A 21226-nucleotide genomic window follows, 5' to 3' on the forward strand; every position below is an offset into this window, starting at 1 on the left:
AAATATAGAAGAGCTCCCCCAAGATTGGTGCATTATCTAGGATTTATATGAATACAAAATGCACAAAACTAGGATCATCACGCTACCTATATCTTCTAAAAATGCTAGAAAGTTTGAATAGACAACTTAGATCCATAAGTTGCAAGGAAGACACATGGGAGTCAAAGCACAACAAATTCATGGTAATAAATAAGATAATTTAAACACAAGAGCCAATGTAGATATGATAAATAAATATCTACCTCATAATTGATTACCAATTGTCCTAGGACAAGAGGTATTAGGAAATATTTCCCGGTGGTAGTTTGTAAGTATACATAAGATCATATTTACAACGAATAAAGCATATGGTAAAAGATAAGAGTTAACCATCATGCAAAGAAAGTTTCTTGATAGCTTCATTTAGTCATACCAACATGCAAGTCAATTAATAGTATTCATACCAACATGCAAAGCAATTACTAGTATTCATACCAACATGCAAAGCAATTAATAGTATGACTTGAAGCACATGGTTTTCCAAAAATGTATTGAGGGACACGTTGTGAAAAACCATGCCAAGAAAAACTTTCACAAATAAGATCCACAAAGATATTAGCAATGAAGCTCTTTAAGCAAATTGGAGCTTGTTTGAGCAAATATGCCACATAGGAGAGAGATAATTTACGATATCAATTCTATGTGACACAACCTCAAATGTTCACATTTTCTAGGCTTGTAATATGCACAAAGCTTATTACTCCCCCATAATGTGATAAGGAATTTATTTTCACAAGAGGCAAATAAGATCCAACTAGAGATATTAATGGACAATAGAATTTGAATTTCTCATGAATATGACATACCACATAGAGACTAGATAATCTTGCAATATCAATTCTAAGTGATATTCCTGTTATCACCAGAATTTGACCGGATCAGAGGTGGGCCGCGATGGAAGATGGGCTTGAAGAATATACATAGAAGAAATACATGAATCGGCCTTATATGCAAAGTTTGGGCTAGTTTGCCCGTGTATCTGTAATATAGTAGGATACGTGTCGGTTAGATAGAGTTTGGCTCGTGCCCGGTTGGGATTATTCCCACGTTAGAAAGTCTACGGACTATAAATATGTATCTAGGGTTTATGAAATAAACAACAATCACGTTCACCACAAACCAATCTAGGCGCATCGTCAACTCCCTTGTCTCGAGGGTTTCTTCCGGGTAAGCATCATGCTGCCTAGATCGCATCTTGCGATCTAGGCAGTATACGTTTATTCTTTGTTCATGCGTTGCTCGTGCTGAAGCCTTTTTGATGACGAGCAACGTAGTTATCATAGATGTGTTAGGGTTAGCATTGTTCATCGTATCATATGCTGTCGTCGTGCAACCCTTAGACGTCTAGCCGTCCTTACACATATCTTAGGTGTAAGGGCGGCACCCCGCTTGATCATTATTTAGTAGATCCGATCCGTTATGATTGCTCCTTGTTCTTCAAGGATTAGTTTGATATCTGCATAGTTAGGCCTTACAAACGGGTTGAAGGATCACGAGTAGGATGTTCCGATTATGCGGTGAAAATCCTAAATCGTAGTAGGTCGTTTTAGCTTTATTTTGATCAAGCAGGACCACCATCTGATCGTACACCTCGTACGCATCATGGGTGGATCGGCTCCTTGAGCCGATTCACGGGATAACCCGAGAGCCGATCGAGGCTCGTATTTAATGTTTACATGTATGCCATGCGAGGAAACTAAGCGAGGCACAATCCAACACCTTCCCGACCGGGTATAGGTCGGGTGGCACGCCCTTGCACCAAGCATCGGACGTGCGTGCCGAGTCTTTGCGGGCCGTCGCTCGGAGGGACCAGGGCCAGCCCGCAGTCCCGGGAGCCTCCCGGCTCTACGGTGTTGCCCGTCGCTGCTCGCCGGTGGGTTTCTGACCGCAACACATTCTGGCTCGCCCGGTGGGACAATCTTCGACACCAACCGCATCGCCATCTACATCTGAGATGGCGGAAGGCACTCCAGTCACGTACGAGGATCTAACCAAGGAGCTCAAGAAGAAGCATGACGAGGTCAAAGCGATCCTCGAAGCCGATCTCATCGGCTCTTTTCACAGAACCCGCTCACACGGCATCGGAAAGGGTTCTCACCTGAAGGCGCGCTCGATGGAGTGGACCTGTCCACCCCGTCAGAAGAACGCACCAGGTCTCTGCGTCAGGAGATTAACTTCATGGTAGCTCATTCGCTACACCGCCATTCTGAGAGCCTGGTGAACACTTTGGAGCGTGTCGCTCTTCGCGTGATCCAGGAAATCATGAGGCATCAGTACTCTCCGTCAGGACCAGCTCTAGGGACTCACCAAGGAGAGATGCCACTCCAGTCCCGTCCACCGCTGCCGTTCGCGTTGGCAGCACCAGAAGTGCCGAAGTCACCGGCATACGTCGTCTACAAGATCGGTGGTGACCCTAGTGACTACCAGTTCTTGCATGAGGCGCCTAAGGAGATCCCTCACGGATACACGTGCACATACGTGCCAGACTGCAGTAACTGGGCACTCACAAACCAGACTGCAACAGCATGGACTTCTGGAACAGCATGAGGAACTGTAATATCCCAGTATTTGGGGTTACAAAAAGAGAGGAAACAGATGTGTGCATTGCATTCATGCATCAAAAATCCGGTGAAATTTCGCGCTTTTATTTAAAACACAAAAAGATCGAGGATGTTCTTACGTCGGTGGAATTGATTTAGGTCATCGATGTGAGTGCGACAAATTTCGACATGACCTTTGTGAAGTCATGTGTTTTAGGGGGATAATTTGAATTCAAATTCGAATATGAAAGATAGAAATACAAATAAGAATTTGAATTGGAATTTGAATTCTAAACAATCATATAGAATATAACTGTGTAAAGTAAAGCAAATAGGAAATGAGTATCCAACATTACAATATTTTTATTCCAACAATTAGTTAAGATTACAAGTTACAAAATAAATAGAAAGGAATAGAAGAAGAATAAATTTCATTCCGGGAACAATTTAAATCAAATGAGGAATAACTAATACAATAGTAAAGAAAATATTTTACAAGTATTTATTACATAACAAAGAATATGACAAAGTTCTAGGTAAAGATTACAAAAGAATAAAAAGAGAACCTAAACTAATCTTGATCTTCTCCATCTCTTGAACCTCTTTTCGTCCTACAAAAAGAGAAACAAATAACAAACAAAAATAAATGCCAGCCATGGATAAACCTCCAACCAGTCGTAAGCTTCCATGAGGAGGAAGGGAAAAGACTTTTGACAACCACGGTACATGATCATCCATTGCTTGTACAGGGGAAATGAATCTAGTACATACACCATACCTTGCCTAGCAACCTACCTAGCAGCACATTCACCACATGCAGGTGGTGTGCTGTCACACACACACAGCAACCTGCGTGAGCTATGTATAAGCAACACATCAACCGTAGCACTAGTAAATTTCTTTGAGCACCCCAGACCGATTCTCATCTTACTGCCCATTCACCAATGATATGCACTAGTCAAATAACTCTGTTCATACGAAGTTCCTAGCGATCATCTATTCATCGAGTGTCGGCCGAACACCTCATGATCCACTAGAATCTCCCACTAAATAAACCACTGAAATCATCAGCTAGATCATTAGGAAGAAGAAGAAGAAAGGAGGTGCATGCTAATCACAAGAAGCAGTCAGCATCTAGAAGATAGGCTACCAAGTACATCAGGTAGCAATTCAGAGAACAGATCTTGCAGTTTATGTTCCTATCTTTTGCATAGTCATATCAAGTAAATCGGGGAAATAAAGAGAAGAATCCACAACACCCCATCAAACCACCCTTCAACTAGATTTTCATCTAGGAGGATGGAGAGATGGATTTTCCTCTCAGTCTTGCATAGGGGTGCTATGCATATTCATCACCGAGGTTTAGAGAAGCAACAACCCAGTAGTATCTGTTCATATCATAGATTGTGCCTCAGCCTTTGCATCACAGGCAGGGTCAAGAGATCAAGCACAAGCATCTGTTCTTATCAGTACTAGATCACAGAAAATTGTCAGGGACACTTAGCAGCAGATCATGCTGTTTAGATCTACTGCTATGTACACTCCATCAGGGAGGCATCACAGCAGCAGATCTAAAAGCAGCAGAAGCCACCAAGTTGATCAACTCAAGCACATCAAGTTAATTTCCTAGCTTGCATAGCCAGCAACCATCCAAATTAACCACTGTCATGTGGACAGTACAACTCCAACTGTAGGATAACGTTGCATAGAAAACAAAATTTTTCCTATCGCAAACACGCAATCCAAGCCAAGATGCAATCTAGAAGACGGTAGCAACGAGGGGATGATCAAGACTAACCCTTGAAGAGATTCCAAAGCCTATAAGAGTAGGCTCTTATTGCTGCGGTAGACGATCACTTGCCGCTTGCAAAAGCGCGTAGAAGATCTTGATCACGATCGCTTCCGGCGCCACGAACGGGCAGCACCTCCGTACTCGGTCACACGTTCGGTTGTTGATGAAGACGACGTCCACCTCCCCGTTCCGGCGGGCAGCGGAAGTAGTAGCTCCTCTTGAATCCGACGGCACGACGGCGTGGTGTCGGTGGTGGTGGAGAAATCCGGCGGAGCTTCGCTTAAGCGTGCGGGATGTGGTGGAGGAGAGAGACCGCTAGGGTTTGGGGAGAGAGGGGGGTTGGGCGCCGGCCCTCTAAGGGGTGCGGCCAAGGCTGTGGCTTGAAGTGTTCAGCCCCCTCTCTATGCCCCTCATTATATAGGTGGAAGCCCCAAGAGTTCTAGTCCAAGTCTTCGAATAAGACCCCAACACTAAAACCTCCCATATGTGGGAAACCTACTCAAGGGGGGAGTCCTACTCAAGGTGGGACTCCCACCTTTCCTTGAGGTGGGGCTGGCCGGCCACCCTAGAGGAGTCCACCTTGGACTCCTCCCCTTTAGGGTTGGCTGGTCATGCAAGTGGAGTCTCTTTGGGACTCCACTTTCCAAAGTGCCATTCTTCGGACTTTTCTAGAACCTTCTAGAACCTGCCATAAATGCACCTGGATCATTTCCAAACTTGGAATATGACTTCCTATATATGAATCTTATTCTCCGGACCATTCCGGAACTCCTCGTGATGTCCGGGATCTTATCCGGGACTCCGAACAAATATTCGAACTCCATTCCATATTCAAGTTCTACCATTTCAACATCCAACTTTAAGTGTGTCACCCTACGGTTCGTGAACTATGCGGACATGGTTGAGTACTCACTCCAACCAATAACCAATAGCGGGATCCGGAGATCCATAATGGCTCCCACATATTCAACGATGACTTCGGTGATCGAATGAACCATTCACATATGATACCAATTCCCTTTGTCACGCGATATTTTACTTGTCCGAGGTTTGATCATCGGTATCACTCTATACCTTGTTCAACCTCGTCTCCGACAAGTACTCTTTACTCGTACCGTGGTATGTGGTCTCTTATGAACTTATTCATATGCTTGCAAGACATTAGACGACATTCCACCGAGAGGGCCCGGAGTATATCTATCCAGTCATCGGGATGGACAAATCCCATTGTTGATCCATATGCCTCAACTCATACTTTCCGGATACTTAATCCCACCTTTATAACCACCCATTTACGCGAGTGGCGTTTGATGTAATCAAAGTACCTTTCCGGTATAAGTGATTTACATGATCTCATGGTCATAAGGACTAGGTAACTATGCATCGAAAGCTTATAGCAAATAACTTAATGACGAGATCTTATGCTACGCTTTAATTGGGTGTGTCCATTACATCATTCATATAATGATATAACCTTGTTATTAATAACATCCAATGTTCATGATTATGAAACTAATCATCCATTAATCAACAAGCTAGTTTAAGAGGCATACTAGGGACTTCTTTGTTGTCTACATATCACACATGTACTAATGTTTCGGTTAATACAATTATAGCATGATATATAAACATTTATCATAAACATAGAGATATAAATAATAACCACTTTATTATTGCCTCTAGGGCATATCTCCTTCAGTCTCCCACTTGCACTAGAGTCAATAATCTAGTTTACATTTGTAAAGATATAACACCTTGGCCTTATGGTGCTATATCATGTATTGCTCACGGGAGAGGTTTTTAGTCAACGTATCTGACACGCTCAGAAACGTATGTATTTTATAATTCATTTGCGTCTCAACGCATCACTCATTTCCAAATGAGTCGGCATTAAATATGTTTGATCTTCTGGTGGAACCTTAATTCCAGTTGTCTCGAAATATGTCACTAATATTGTCACACACAATATAGCTTCAAAGTTCTGACTCTGTCGGAACTACACCAAGTTCTCAAAGAACCTCTTGACTTAACATCCTTTGTCATAGTCAAAATAATGACATACTTTGCCTTCTTTTGTAGAATCCGTCACAATATTTAGAACTCTTCTAAATCTAGCATAGACAACTTCTAGCTCATTGTGCTACCTTTTAAACAATACTTAGTCTAATTTGAGATTGAAATTATATTTTATATGTGACAAAACCAATATCGGTGTAACACCTTACAGCGATTTGTTTTTCATTTCTTCATACAAAAATATATATATATATCCTTAGTTCTTCTAAAGTACTCAAGGATATTCTTACTTGTCGTCCAATGATCATCATATGAATCATTCGATATATGCTCATAACACTTTATAGCACATGATATCCGATTGTGTACATATTATTCGTGATCTATAATCACTCATGTGTTTTTACTCATTGAGTGTCGAGATACACTCAAGTCTTGTTAAACCTTCACATGACAAGAACATTTTCTTAATATTTCTATATTGAACTACTTCAATATCCATCATATGTACTTTGACTTAAACTTATTTATATGTTTCAATCTATCTTCATAGATCTTGACACTAAATTTGTTTCGATCCATATCCTTTCATTGAAGTTAATTTCTCAATGAAACCTTTTTAATCAAGTATATAATTACATCATTTATAACCAACTATATGTCATCTACATAAAGTATTATAAATATGTCTCAGCGCTCCCACTTAATTTCTTGCAAATGCAAGCCTCTTCTCTGATGAAATCAAAAACTCTTTGACTATTTCATCTGGTGAAGATTCCAACTCCGCAATACTTACTTCATCCAATTGAAGTTCGTATACCTATCTAGTATTCTACGGACCAGCAAAACTCTTGGTTGTATCTTGTATACATCTTTATTACACACTTACGTTAAGTAATGTATTTTGCCATCCTACTAGCATATCTCATAAAAGAAATATGTAGCGATTACTAGAATAATCCTCATAGACTATAAGCATTGCTACGGAAGATCTAATCTTATCGTAGTCAACTCTTTGAATTTTGTCGTAAACTACTTTTCGTCAAGTCAAGCTTCTTCAAGGATATTTCATCCAAGTCCATAAATTTTATAGATGTATTTACTTTCAAAAAGTATTCATCTATCTTGGATTTCATGGTGTATAGCCATTTTAACGGAGTCAGGGCCCATCATAACTTCTTTGTTTGTAGTTGGTTTATCATTATTCAAAATAAATCCTTTGTCCACAAATCATTTATTTGATCACAAAGTAAACCATACCTACAAGGTTCAATATGTACTTCGATCTCCATGGCTAAAACACTTTGTAGTCATGGGAGCCATGATCGTCGTGGTCGCTTCCGGAACCAATTCCGGTGCTGCGCTACTCTGATCATTATGCTCAGGTTCATAAACCTTATCAAGTTCTATTGTCCTCCCATTCAAAAAATTCGCTAGAAACAATTTCTAGGAAATAAGAAACATTGACAAACACTTTTGTCTTTGTCTCCATTGTGGGAAGAATTCCCAATCAATTCTCTGGGATAACCAACAAAGACATTCATCCGATTTTGGTTGTAAACTTATTTACTTATGCTATGCATACCAAAATTTAAGAAAAGACTATTAGGGTTTATACCCATGTCATAACTCGTATGATGTCATTTCAACGGATCATGATGATGCTCTATTCGGTGTAAAGCGGTAGTCTCTAAAGCATAATTCACAAAAATATAATGGCATTAATATTTTATCTCATCATTGACCCAACTAGGTTTGGATACATCTCTCGGATACTTCATCATCACTATGATACTCCATGATCCAATCATAGATATTTGACTTTTCTATTACGATGATTTCCACTTCATGCTGAAATTTATTTGAATCCTATTCAAATGTTTCAAACTTTTCCTTATTGAATATATCCACATATATACTCAATTCATTGTTTGAAAGTTTTCATGAAGTAGAAGAATCTTCCGCACACAACTATGCCCGATGAACCACATATATCATTATGTATGTTTTCACTAAGTTAGTTGCCCGTTCAACTCTTCGGCCTATGAACGGTATTTCGGTCATTACCTTTTAGAAAAGATTTTGCAAGTGCCAAACGATTCAACAAATCGAATGACTCCAAAAATCCATTTGCATGGAGTTCCTTCATGCGATCCTTTCTAACATGACCTAAATGGCGGTTCCACAAATAAGTGGAATTCAAATCATTTGCCTTATGGCATTTTAGCGTCGGTGTTATGTATGTGTGTTTCACCATTAAGATTTATAATAACTTATCCATCGTACATGGAGTAATGTCATAATTTGAACAACTCATTGTTTTCATTTGACCAGAGCAAAATAACAATTATTAAGTTCTTTATTATAAATTCTAAGGGCTAGATAGAATGCCAACGACGAACATAATAACACTTTATTTTGTTCCGGACGTGCATTTCTATCATATTCCTTGTCGATCACTTAGGCCATTGTATTCTTGTATTGCGTTGTTTTGTATGACACTTCATACCAACCAATATGGTACTAATACCCAAGAATTTCATTGTGCGACTTAACTAGGAATACAACCATAACATGTATATCATTTATATACACCGAGCTAGACTTTCTAGTCTTTTCTTTTCTTTTGCCAAAATATCTTTTGCAGTTTCTCTTTTAGCTTTCCTCATTATTCAGAAAAACATTTCAACATCAATAACTTCTAGGTTTGTTGGTCAAATACCAATAACCTTGAGGTTCTTACTTTGAAGTTGATCATCATATGACAAGTGTTTCAGATTTCACTATTAGTAAATTTGTAATACGATGAACAATTTCACTCATAATTTTATCCATCAATTCATGATAACTTTCTGAGACCATGTATGTACATGCTAGGCTCATAAAGTTTAAACCTTAGTATTCGCATATGCAAATCTGGCTTGCACCCGTTGGAAGCACACGTAGAATCTATAACACCCGATCATCACGTGATGCTTCGAAACGACGAGTCTTAGCAACGGTGCATACTAAGGACAATCACTTCATGGATATGCGAATATCGTTAGTGCCCCAATAGTTGGAGGATTGGGACGCCTTGCGTCTTCAACCTTCGTACATTCCCATAAAACTTATGAGTTTATGTAGTCTCACCAAATTTATATTCTATCATCTTGCAATAAGGTCTTAGATATCACATATATCTCGTACCTTGATTATTTCTGAAAACTAAATTTTCAGCTCCTTACTTTTCAAACAGATTTGAACTTCAAGTTTCACGGAGACAAGATAACTTTAGGTACTAATTAAAACCATAGCTCTCTGAATCAACAAAATGAGTTTCACTAAAAGTTTGCAATAGGACTTAATCATATCTTGATTCATTAACAATACGGTACTAATCCGTAAAGTTTCTAGTCAGATTTTAACAGTATTTCTATCTCAATTATAAGACTAGCGCATAGTAGTAAACGGATGCCAATACTACAAAATTAATTCAAAATACTACTCGGACTATGTTTATGATAATTAGTTCATGTTTTAATCTAATTACTAATGAACTCCCACTTAATACAACATCCCTCATAGTTGTAAAGTGGTACACGATCCAAATCCACTACACCAAAACCGATCATCACGTGAGATGATGTAGTTTCAATGGTGAACATCAACATGTTGATCATATCATCCATATGACTCGTGTTCAACCTTTCGGTTTCCATTGTCCCGAGGCCATGTCTGTACATGCTAGGCTCGTCAAGCAAACCCAAGTATTCCGCGTGTGCAACATGGCTTACACCCGTTGTATGTCGAGTTTATCACATCCGATCATCACGAGATGCTTCAAAACGTCAAACTATATCAACGGTGCATACGAGGGGAGAACACTTTATTATCTTGATATTAATGTGAGGGATCATCTTATAATGCTACCGTCGCGATCTAAGCAAAATAAGATGCATAAAGGATTAACATCACATGCAATTCATATGTGATATGATATGGCCCTTTAGTCTTTGCGCCTTTGATCTTCATCTCCAAAGCACGGACATGATCTCCATCATCTTCGGGCATGATCTCCATCATTGTCGGCGTAGCGTCAAGGTTCATGGCGCCGTCTTCATGGTTGTTCACCTCATGTAGCAACTATTACAACTACTTTGAAATACTGCTCAACATGAAATTTAAAGACAACCATAAGGCTCCTGCCGGTTGCCACAATACAATAATGATCATCTCATACATATTCATCATCACATCATGGCCATATCACATCACCAAACCCTGCAAAAACAAGTTAGACGTCTCTAATTTGGTTTGCATATTTTACGTGGTTTAGGGTTTTCGAGTAAGATCTAATCTACCTACGAACATGAACCACAACGGTGATACTAGTGTTGTCAATAGAAGAGTAAATTGAATCTTCACTATAGTAGGAGAGACGAGACACCCGCAAAGCCTCTTATGCAATACAAGTTGCATGTCGAACGAGGAGCAAGTCTCATGAACGCGGTCATGTAAAGTTAGCCCGAGCCGCTTCATCCCACTATGCCACAAAGATGCAAAGTACTCAAACTAAAGATAACAAGAGCATCAACGCCCACAAAACCATTGTGTTCTACTCGTGCAACCATCTATGCATAGACACGGCTCTGATACCACTGTAGGATAACGTTGCATAGAAAACAAAATTTTTCCTATCGCAAACACGCAATCCAAGCCAAGATGCAATCTAGAAGACGGTAGCAACGAGGGGATGATCAAGACTAACCCTTGAAGAGATTCCAAAGCCTATAAGAGTAGGCTCTTATTGCTGCGGTAGACGATCACTTGCCGCTTGCAAAAGCGCGTAGAAGATCTTGATCACGATCGCTTCGGCGCCACGAACGGGCAGCACCTCCGTACTCGGTCACACGTTCGGTTGTTGATGAAGACGACGTCCACCTCCCCGTTCCAGCGGGCAGCGGAAGTAGTAGCTCCTCTTGAATCCGACGGCACGACGGCGTGGTGTCGGTGGTGGTGGAGAAATCCGGCGGAGCTTCGCTTAAGCGTGCGGGATGTGGTGGAGGAGAGAGACCGCTAGGGTTTGGGGAGAGAGGGGGTTGGGCGCCGGCCCTCTAAGGGGTGCGGCCAAGGCTGTGGCTTGAAGTGTTCAGCCCCCTCTCTATGCCCCTCATTATATAGGTGGAAGCCCCAAGAGTTCTAGTCCAAGTCTTCGAATAAGACCCCAACACTAAAACCTCCCATATGTGGGAAACCTACTCAAGGGGGAGTCCTACTCAAGGTGGGACTCCCACCTTTCCTTGAGGTGGGGCTGGCCGGCCACCCTAGAGGAGTCCACCTTGGACTCCTCCCCTTTAGGGTTGGCTGGTCATGCAAGTGGAGTCTCTTTGGGACTCCACTTTCCAAAGTGCCATTCTTCGGACTTTTCTAGAACCTTCTAGAACCTGCCATAAATGCACCGGATCATTTCCAAACTTGGAATATGACTTCCTATATATGAATCTTATTCTCCGGACCATTCCGGAACTCCTCGTGATGTCCGGGATCTTATCGGGACTCCGAACAAATATTCGAACTCCATTCCATATTCAAGTTCTACCATTTCAACATCCAACTTTAAGTGTGTCACCCTACGGTTCGTGAACTATGCGGACATGGTTGAGTACTCACTCCAACCAATAACGAATAGCGGGATCCGGAGATCCATAATGGCTCCCACATATTCAACGATGACTTCGGTGATCGAATGAACCATTCACATATGATACCAATTCCCTTTGTCACGCGATATTTTACTTGTCCGAGGTTTGATCATCGGTATCACTCTATACCTTGTTCAACCTCGTCTCCGACAAGTACTCTTTACTCGTACCGTGGTATGTGGTCTCTTATGAACTTATTCATATGCTTGCAAGACATTAGACGACATTCCACCGAGAGGGCCCGGAGTATATCTATCCAGTCATCGGGATGGACAAATCCCATTGTTGATCCATATGCCTCAACTCATACTTTCCGGATACTTAATCCCACCTTTATAACCACCCATTTACGCGAGTGGCGTTTGATGTAATCAAAGTACCTTTCCGGTATAAGTGATTTACATGATCTCATGGTCATAAGGACTAGGTAACTATGCATCGAAAGCTTATAGCAAATAACTTAATGACGAGATCTTATGCTACGCTTTAATTGGGTGTGTCCATTACATCATTCATATAATGATATAACCTTGTTATTAATAACATCCAATGTTCATGATTATGAAACTAATCATCCATTAATCAACAAGCTAGTTTAAGAGGCATACTAGGGACTTCTTTGTTGTCTACATATCACACATGTACTAATGTTTCGGTTAATACAATTATAGCATGATATATAAACATTTATCATAAACATAGAGATATAAATAATAACCACTTTATTATTGCCTCTAGGGCATATCTCCTTCACCAACAAGTAGCCACACTTGCAAATCTTACCAAATAAATTTAAATCATTTTCCTAGTTAATTCAACTAGGAATCATCGCTAGCATATATTCACTGTCATGTTGGACAGCTACATAATCACCGGTTTAAGTACAAGTAAGCCCACAAATAAAGCATCCATATATAAGCGGCAGTCCATTGAACACATCTCAATGCACCACCAACACAGGCAATCAGTAAGTACCATACATTTATCTTGCTGTTTAAATTCAACCAGAAGTGAATCAGGGCATCAATTAATCATGTCAAGCCGCTCATGCCTAGTTTGAATCAAACAGCAGGTTGCACATGCCAAGAGTGCATAATCATCCCCAATGGGGGCATTACCAATTAGCACTTACCAGCTTTATGGGAATTAGTTTGCCTAGCCCAAGGCACGAGTAACAAATCAAAATAGCAATAGCATAAGCCACCAGGAAAGCTGGCCCATAAAATTTAACTCCACTATAACATTTTGGGGCACCTATCCATCAAGCAGATATTGTAGCATGTGACAATAGGCAGAGGAGTGGAGAATAATGAGCTCACAGTACCTTGTAGAGGAGATAGGCGAGACATAAGACGCCGGGGTTGCGTCGCAGCATCGTCCCACCGACGCTGAAGGAGATGTAGGCGTCGCAGCAGCAGCTCCACCACCACTATCTCCGCATCACTTGCAGCGGAGGTAATACAACCTCAACCATCGGGAGCAGGCCGTAGCGAGCCAGGTGGGGCGCTAGGGTTGCAGCTACTGCTACCGTCCTGCCAGCGCCAAGTAGAAATCTTGGAGGATGACGAGGAAGCCGTGCTCGTCGTCGAGAAGCAGCCGGGGACAGCAACCGGAGCCCATCAGCGACCTAGCCACGGCTAGGGTTGCCGCGGGATGCGTGTGCGGGGGCAGGACGAAGTTGTGGCTGAGGGGGCCAATGGAGAAGTCCGTGGCAGCGCCAGCCGCCAGGACGGCGGGCGATGGTGCCTGCCGAAGCCAGCGACGACCAGACTCGTCGGCAACCGTTAGGGTTCCGAGGTTGGACGCGCGCACAAGAGGCGACCATACTCAAATCGGGATGGGGATCTGGTAGAGCTCGTCAAGGCGAGTAAACGCCCCATCGTGGCGGTGTCGGAGTTTGCCGAGGCGGCCAGGAAGCAGCGGCGGAGCGGCGGAGCCTGGGTGCGAGCGCGTCTGCCTGTGCGTGCGAGGACGAGAGAAAGAAAGGAGAGAGCGAGAGGGTTGGATCGGGTCGGGCTTGACCCAAGCCAGATCGACCATGTGGGTTGGTTGGGCCGAGCCGACTTGGGTCGGTTGGATCGGTTGGGCTCTGCCCATTTTAGCCACTTATTTTAAATTTGTTAGGAAAAAAACCTTTTAAACCTTTAAGTTAATAAACAAAAAACAAGCAACCAATAAATAAAAGTGAGTATCATAAAATGACCTATGCATTAATAACAATAATAATAATAGAAAACAAATAGTACTTTAAAATTAGAAGAATAATAATTTGAGTTTTATTATAAATTTAAGAAGGCTAATTTTAAATCTTAAACTATTAAGGCAGAAATATTAAAAATAAAAATAATCTTCTTGTTCCTATTTTCCCACATCAAGAAAATAGTAAATATTACTTTGTATTAATATTTTATAATAACAACAATTGTTTCTTTATGGTTGATCATATGAAAACCCTATTTGATCATTACTTCAACATATAATTCCAAACTCTAGAAAAGAATTAAAAGATATACCTTATTTCAACTATGAATTAAAACCCTAAACCCTAATAGTATTTAGCATATTTTATTGAGTCTTTTAAAAATAATATAATGTTAAATCCATTATTATTGCTACATCAAAGTTACTCATAATTTCAACTCTATTACCAATTATTACTTTAAGAATTGTATCACAACTTGGAAACCTAGTTCTATTATGAGTGAAGACCTTAACCTTATTATTTTATGTGAAAACCCCACATTGTTTTCAACTCCAAAACCCTAGGGGTTTACAACATGTGATCATAGGAACTTAACCTTAGTTATGGATCTAGATTAAGCAAATAAAAACATGCTCATGTTTTATTAAGATATTATCAACTCAAATGCAATTTAAGTTATCATTTCATGCACTCATGTTGAGTTGGCCTTATATTATTTAATAATTATAAACCTTAACTTATTAATTGCATGTCCTCAACCTTAACCATCATTATCTAGTGGAACCATCGTGATCAATCACAATACTAAATTGTGTAGTAATTCACATCATATGTCCCTATTCAACTAAACCCTATTTAGAAAATAATAATAAACCACCTAGTTCAGGAACCCATTATTAATTACTTAGTGAAGAAAATGAGAAGTCATAGTAAATCCTAATACCTAACGCATACACCACCTTGATAACCATCCTTTGACATGATACCATGATCAACCACAAAAATAAACCTGCCAATACTGCTGCATATAAATCTATTCAACTTAAGAACCAACTAGACCCTAATAGAGAACTAAATTAATCCAAGAGTAAACCCTAGAATTCCATAGCTCCTATTTGTAGTAATTATTATTATTTATTAACCTGTTCTTCAAAAGTTATCCTCTTGAAGTACAAATGTCACTCAAACCATAGAAGTCATAGTACTTATTTGAAATACTTACTATTTCTTAATTAACATGTTCTTTAAAAGTTATTCTTTTAAAGTATATAACAAGTAATCATCAACCATACACTATAGGACTTAAAATTAACAACTGCTCTTTACTTATTATACAACTATTATCCCTTAGTGTGTATGATTGTTACTATGCATTTTACCACCTTCTTATGACTCTAAAACAAACAACCCCGAATAAGAACCTTGTTTGAGAATCATTCTAAAAGTGCAACCAACCCTAAAGAAATCTTTACAACTCATACGTCCTAAATCATCGAGGTTAGGTTACGCTCGGGACGATTGCATCTCATATTATGCATTATAGCATCTTGCCAGCTTCTTTAAACATTGTCCTTACCGGACGATGATGCTATTTCAGAATTTGGAGTTATTACGTATCGAAGACCTTGACCGCATAATCTTGCAGTCAAGAAAGGCAAGTTCATCACTTGCTCATGTCATTTGAGTATCTTTATCAAATTACTTGCAAAGTACTATGATTATCACTATTGCATAAAAACCAAAACCACTAATTTCATAACTATGAATATGACTATGTGGTGGGCAATGGAACCATGGATTGTGTTGATATGGTGGAGGTTCCATTGCAAGGGTTTATATCCATCTAGGATTAAACAAGCAAATGTCGCCAAGTGATTCTTGTGCCGTAATACCCGTGTTAACCATAAGATCCGGAGTGGGACGGAATAGTCAATTGTATTTCCACCTCTTGTACATCAACGGATGCGCTTTACCGTAGACCCTTGATCCAAGAGAGGACAAGTGGTACCCTTGATCCAAGAGAGGACAAGTGGTAGGGTGGGGGTCCCGATGAAGTCCCCACGGTAATTGCGGTCTATGATGGGTTGCAGCTGCCGGCGAAGGAGTTCATGGTAGAGACCTGAACTCGTTGTCGTGGTCGGGGTCCACCCGTAAGTGGGAATAATGGGACCGGCGAGGACCCAGGGTCGGAGTTTGCAGCAAAGGGTGGGTGTATGAGGCAGCGGAGGAATATGATTGGCTATGACCTTATACCGGGCCTCACACCAAAGGAAGTGTGGACGAGAACTATAGACTCGGTTGGCACCAAGGTTAAGATCTCTTATGGGTAAAGCAACACACCTCTGCAGAGTGTAATGAATCGTGACCTGTCACTCCCTGTTCCGGGATATGGAACTGCGAACGCGGCCGGAAAGGAGCTCCATGAAGTTCTAGTAAACCGGTGAAGGCTGACGGGCATAGTTCTTCTGAATAAAAGCAACTTTTTTAAGAAATGGTTATGAAAACCTGCATGGGTATTAGACTTTCTGGTCTAATGCCGTAGCTAGTGCATTAAACACCTCTTTCCTATAACGAACTTGTTGAGTACGCTCGTACTCATCCCACTCTTAAATCCCCTGCTTAGATATGGAGCCATCGAAGGAGGATCTACCGTGCAACTCGAAGACCGAGGAGTCTACAAATACTTCAAGGGGACAGGAACCTGCCGGAAGAGTCAAACACCACAACTACCATGGAGAAAACCTAGATTAAGTAGAAGAAGGGAACTAGCTTCCTAAACCTAGCTCCTATTTAGGTAGAATCTAGTCATAGCCTCTTTAGCTAGTCAAATACTCTATAAATAGAGTACGTGATAAGATTAGATCACGAGTCGTTCTTTTGGAGTTTATTTGCAGTTTTACCTCATTGTAAAGTAGGAGGCTGTGTGGATCTTTTGTAAAGAGTCTGGGTTGTAATTCTATAGACATGCCTTGGACCCGCATATGTTTCGTTGTACCACTCGAGCGATATAATACGAGTGGAACGGTGTTTCATTGGTGTTATATCGGACTTGCATACTACACCATGCAGGTGGTATGCCGGGTCACCACAGCTTGGTATCAGAGCAAATGCTTTGACCTTAGGATTAAAACCCTTTAAATGAGACCTATAGGATTGGTAGTGTCTATAGGAAGTTGTCTTAGTTGAACCAAATCTTCTTATGACTTGAGATGGATATTCACTTGAGAATAATCCTGACACACTTAAGTCAACCTTTCTTAACTATCTTTACTAAGTAAAGTTAGTTAACTAATCCCAAACATATAGTACACCATTAAGTCCTTAAATCAATAGATGAGTAGATCACAGCTTGGTATACAATACATGGTAGTCCAAAGAGAGGATACAACCATAAGGAAGATATCCTATTGGAAGATGTGTACCAACACAAGTTATGATTAAGTAAGAATTATTTGGACATGTAATAGGAGTAAATCAAGTGATGAAGATAATTAAGAAATCCTAATAGAAGGTGTAGACCAAGTTAAGTAATGAGTAAGTCAAAATTATCTAGACATGTGAAACAATTGATAATAAGTGATAACTATGAGTCATATGAGGTAGTATAGACCATGATGAGTCAATCATGGGAGATAAGGAAGAGTGATAGGAATAATATATGTCTACCTACATGGTAGAGTTGCTAATCATATATGATTCACCTGAGAATCGTTATGTGAGGGACTAAAACATCATACATACTTAGGAGGAGTACAATAAGAAGTCAGGTCTTCAACAACAGAGCAAGATGTGTGTTCCAAAACCATGGGAACTGTGTCAAGTACATCGTAACCCTAGTTACATGGTAAGAACACATGGAAGTATAAGAGTTATATTTCCATAGTTATGTGTTTAGAGTGACGATGTTGGAACCTAAAGATATACCATATGAAGTAGTCCTCAACATAATGAAAGCTAAGTTAGTAATTCCAAAGAAAATTAGGTTAACCTTAACTATTCTAGACCACTTTGTTTCAAGTTATCTTATTGCAATTGTGCAATTAAGGTAAAGGTTGAGATAAATAGTAGACTTCCATATATTCGTGCTAAGTATCACGATGTAAACCTATATTATGTGGTGTTATATACTACACATCGGATCCTGATGTTTAGGGATGTCTTACCCAACTATTTTATTCAGGCCTATGATGATGTGTATTATAAGCACAAAGCTGAATCTTCTTGGATTTTTATTGGATTTTCATTGATTGACTAGATCTGTGCATAAAGTTTGACCTTGGTGTGCAAATGCATGTTGCATCATTGAGTTCTTTCTTGATGTTACAGGTCTAGAGGGTAAATGGGATCGCGTGAGGGAGAGACGAGTTACCAACCAACTGAGGAAATAGTAATGACTCATGAAGAGAGGGAGGCAAAAGAAGGTCGGAAAGAGAAGCTAAGCGGATGGAAGAGGCATTCTCCGCCACTAGATCGTCAACATCAACCCCTTTACTCGCTTGGGCAAGAATTCTTTGAGCACATGGAAAGGATGGCTGAGGATAGAGCAGCAAACTTAGCACAACAAAATGAGTTTTTCAGTCGTTTGATACGTGAGAATAATGGAGGTATCAGAAATGGAGGGCCAAAAGGAGTGAGTCTTACGGGTGGTTTTCTGGTCCTCTGCGGGTACTTGTGGATTCAAAAGCTCAAGAAAAGCATCACCTTATGCTGGTCAAAGAACAGCAGTAGATGCTATTCGTACAGTAGGTTTGCAACGAGCAGAAGTTATGGTAAAGGGTGCTGGTAGTGGAAGAGATGCCGCATTACGAGCCATTGCTAAAAGCGGTGTGCGATTAAGTTGTATACGGGATGTAACACCTATGCCGCATAATGGATGTCGACCGCCTAAAAAAAGACGTCTGTAAAAGAATAAATCTGCTTTCAAGTTCCTACAAACCAATCCACTAACTTTTGCTACCACACCAGAACCTATGGATGCGGATGATTGGTTGAGGGACACTGAGCGGAAATTAAATACAGTTCGGTGTAATGATGAAGAGAAGGTTAGATATGCCACCTATCTACTATCAGGACTAGCAGCGTTATGGTGGGATAACATGATTCTAATTCAACCTTCGGGACATTTTTTCACGTGGGACGAGTTTAAGAAGAAGTTCCGAGAAGCCCGGGTTCTGAAAGTATCATGGAACTAAAGAGAAGAGAGTTCGAGACCTTGAAGCAGAATGACTTGTCGGTATGGAAATATCTAGTAGAGTTTGATCGTTTATCACGTTATGCAGCGAGAGGATGTGAACACGAGAGGAGAAAAGGATAAAAAGGTTCTTAAAAGGGATGAATCCATTCCTGAAAATGCGATTGAATCTAACCAAATGCACAAGGTTCCACGAGTTAGTGGATACTGCAATTACTTTGGAGAATGATTATGAAGAAGTGCAGAATGAAAGAAAACGGAAGGCAAGATTGGAACCACAACCAATTCAAATCCAACAAACTCAGTCAGAGATGAATTTCCAAACTAGAGATGAGACCATCACACCGTTTTATAGTCAAGTTCGATGCCATAACTGTTGTCGTCGTGGTGAACGAGCAGATGCCATAGGATGGCTTAAGTTGGGGCCGAATGGACGTATGAGGATTCGGGGGAGGGTTTGCGATTAGATGGGAAGAACTTCCGGATGCTTTCCTCAAGAACACAACCAAAGGCCGGTATGCAAGAAGAGAGACAAGAGGAAGAACCCTTTACTAGATCGCTAGCTTCATTGATCTCAACATGGTTACGAGTTTCTCGGCACACGATCTCTCTTTTGTCTCGCTACGTGCTGCTTTCTACCTGCCTGTGAAGAAGGGCTGCCCCCTCTCCTTATATAGGGGAGAGGGTGGCTTACACTGGAAGAAACCCTAATGGCATCTTTGACTAGACAAACTACTTTACAAAGTTACTTTAATCATAGGTGACACCGGAGTCCTCTTTAATCAGGGGCGCTGACGTCCTCCGGCTTCTTTGACCGTCACCCTTCTCTTTATCGTCAGCCCTTCGTCAAAAGTTACTTTGCTTTGCTCATCTTTGTCTTCTAGCTCTGGAGAGAATCTTTGACCAGTCCTGCCGACAGGCTCTCCTTTCCGGTATCTTCTTTACCGGGTTCCGGTATACCCCTCTTGGGGATACCGGCTTAGCTCCACTTAGCTAAACTCTTATCCTCAGGTTCCGGTATAAACATTAAACCGGTATCTTGATGGCGCAGGCCATCCGGTTTGGCACGCCTTCGGCATACCGGGGGTTATTCCCCCAACATTAGTCCCCGAAGCTGGTATAGCCTGGAGGATTCTATCCTACAGGCCATGCCAGGTTCTCATTTTCCTCGGATACCGGTTTAAGCACTCATGTCACGAGCCTAGTTCCGGCACCTTTACCCTTGTTCTTTTTCTTCTCTTTGCAAAGCTCGTTCCGGCATCTCTATTGTCCGGTATCATGTGTCTTTATTGCTTCCTCGGCGAAGTCGAGAATATCTCGGGCCCCGCGTCTGACAGAGACATGCGCACTGTGACTGACGCGCCAGTGTCAGGGGTCACTTCCCTTCGACTCCCGCGCGCTCATTTAATGCATCGCAGCCGATCCCACTACCTCCTCGGGATCCCGTGTGCGCCTCCGTGTGGCTCCGTGTTTCTTCGCGTGTACTCCCCCGCCACGTGGCGGCCCAAGGCGCGAACCGTCGCGGGCCGCGAGGCGAACCGCCGCGGCCCAGCGGTTCCCTGCCCACTTTCTCTCTCTTATATAAACGCAACTGCCCGTTCCTCTTCATCTTCTTCGCATTCTCCTCCTTCGCGCACAGAGCTCCAAGCCTTTGCGCCACCGCCGTTCTCCGTCCGCCGTCGTTCGTTCAAGTTCCGGCGCCCGGAGAGCTCACGCCGCGCCCTCGTTGGACTTCGCCGTGCGGAGATCTTCGGCAGCAAC

The sequence above is a fragment of the Lolium rigidum genome, chromosome 1, assembly GCF_022539505.1.
Source record: "Lolium rigidum isolate FL_2022 chromosome 1, APGP_CSIRO_Lrig_0.1, whole genome shotgun sequence".
NCBI lineage: Eukaryota > Viridiplantae > Streptophyta > Magnoliopsida > Poales > Poaceae > Lolium > Lolium rigidum.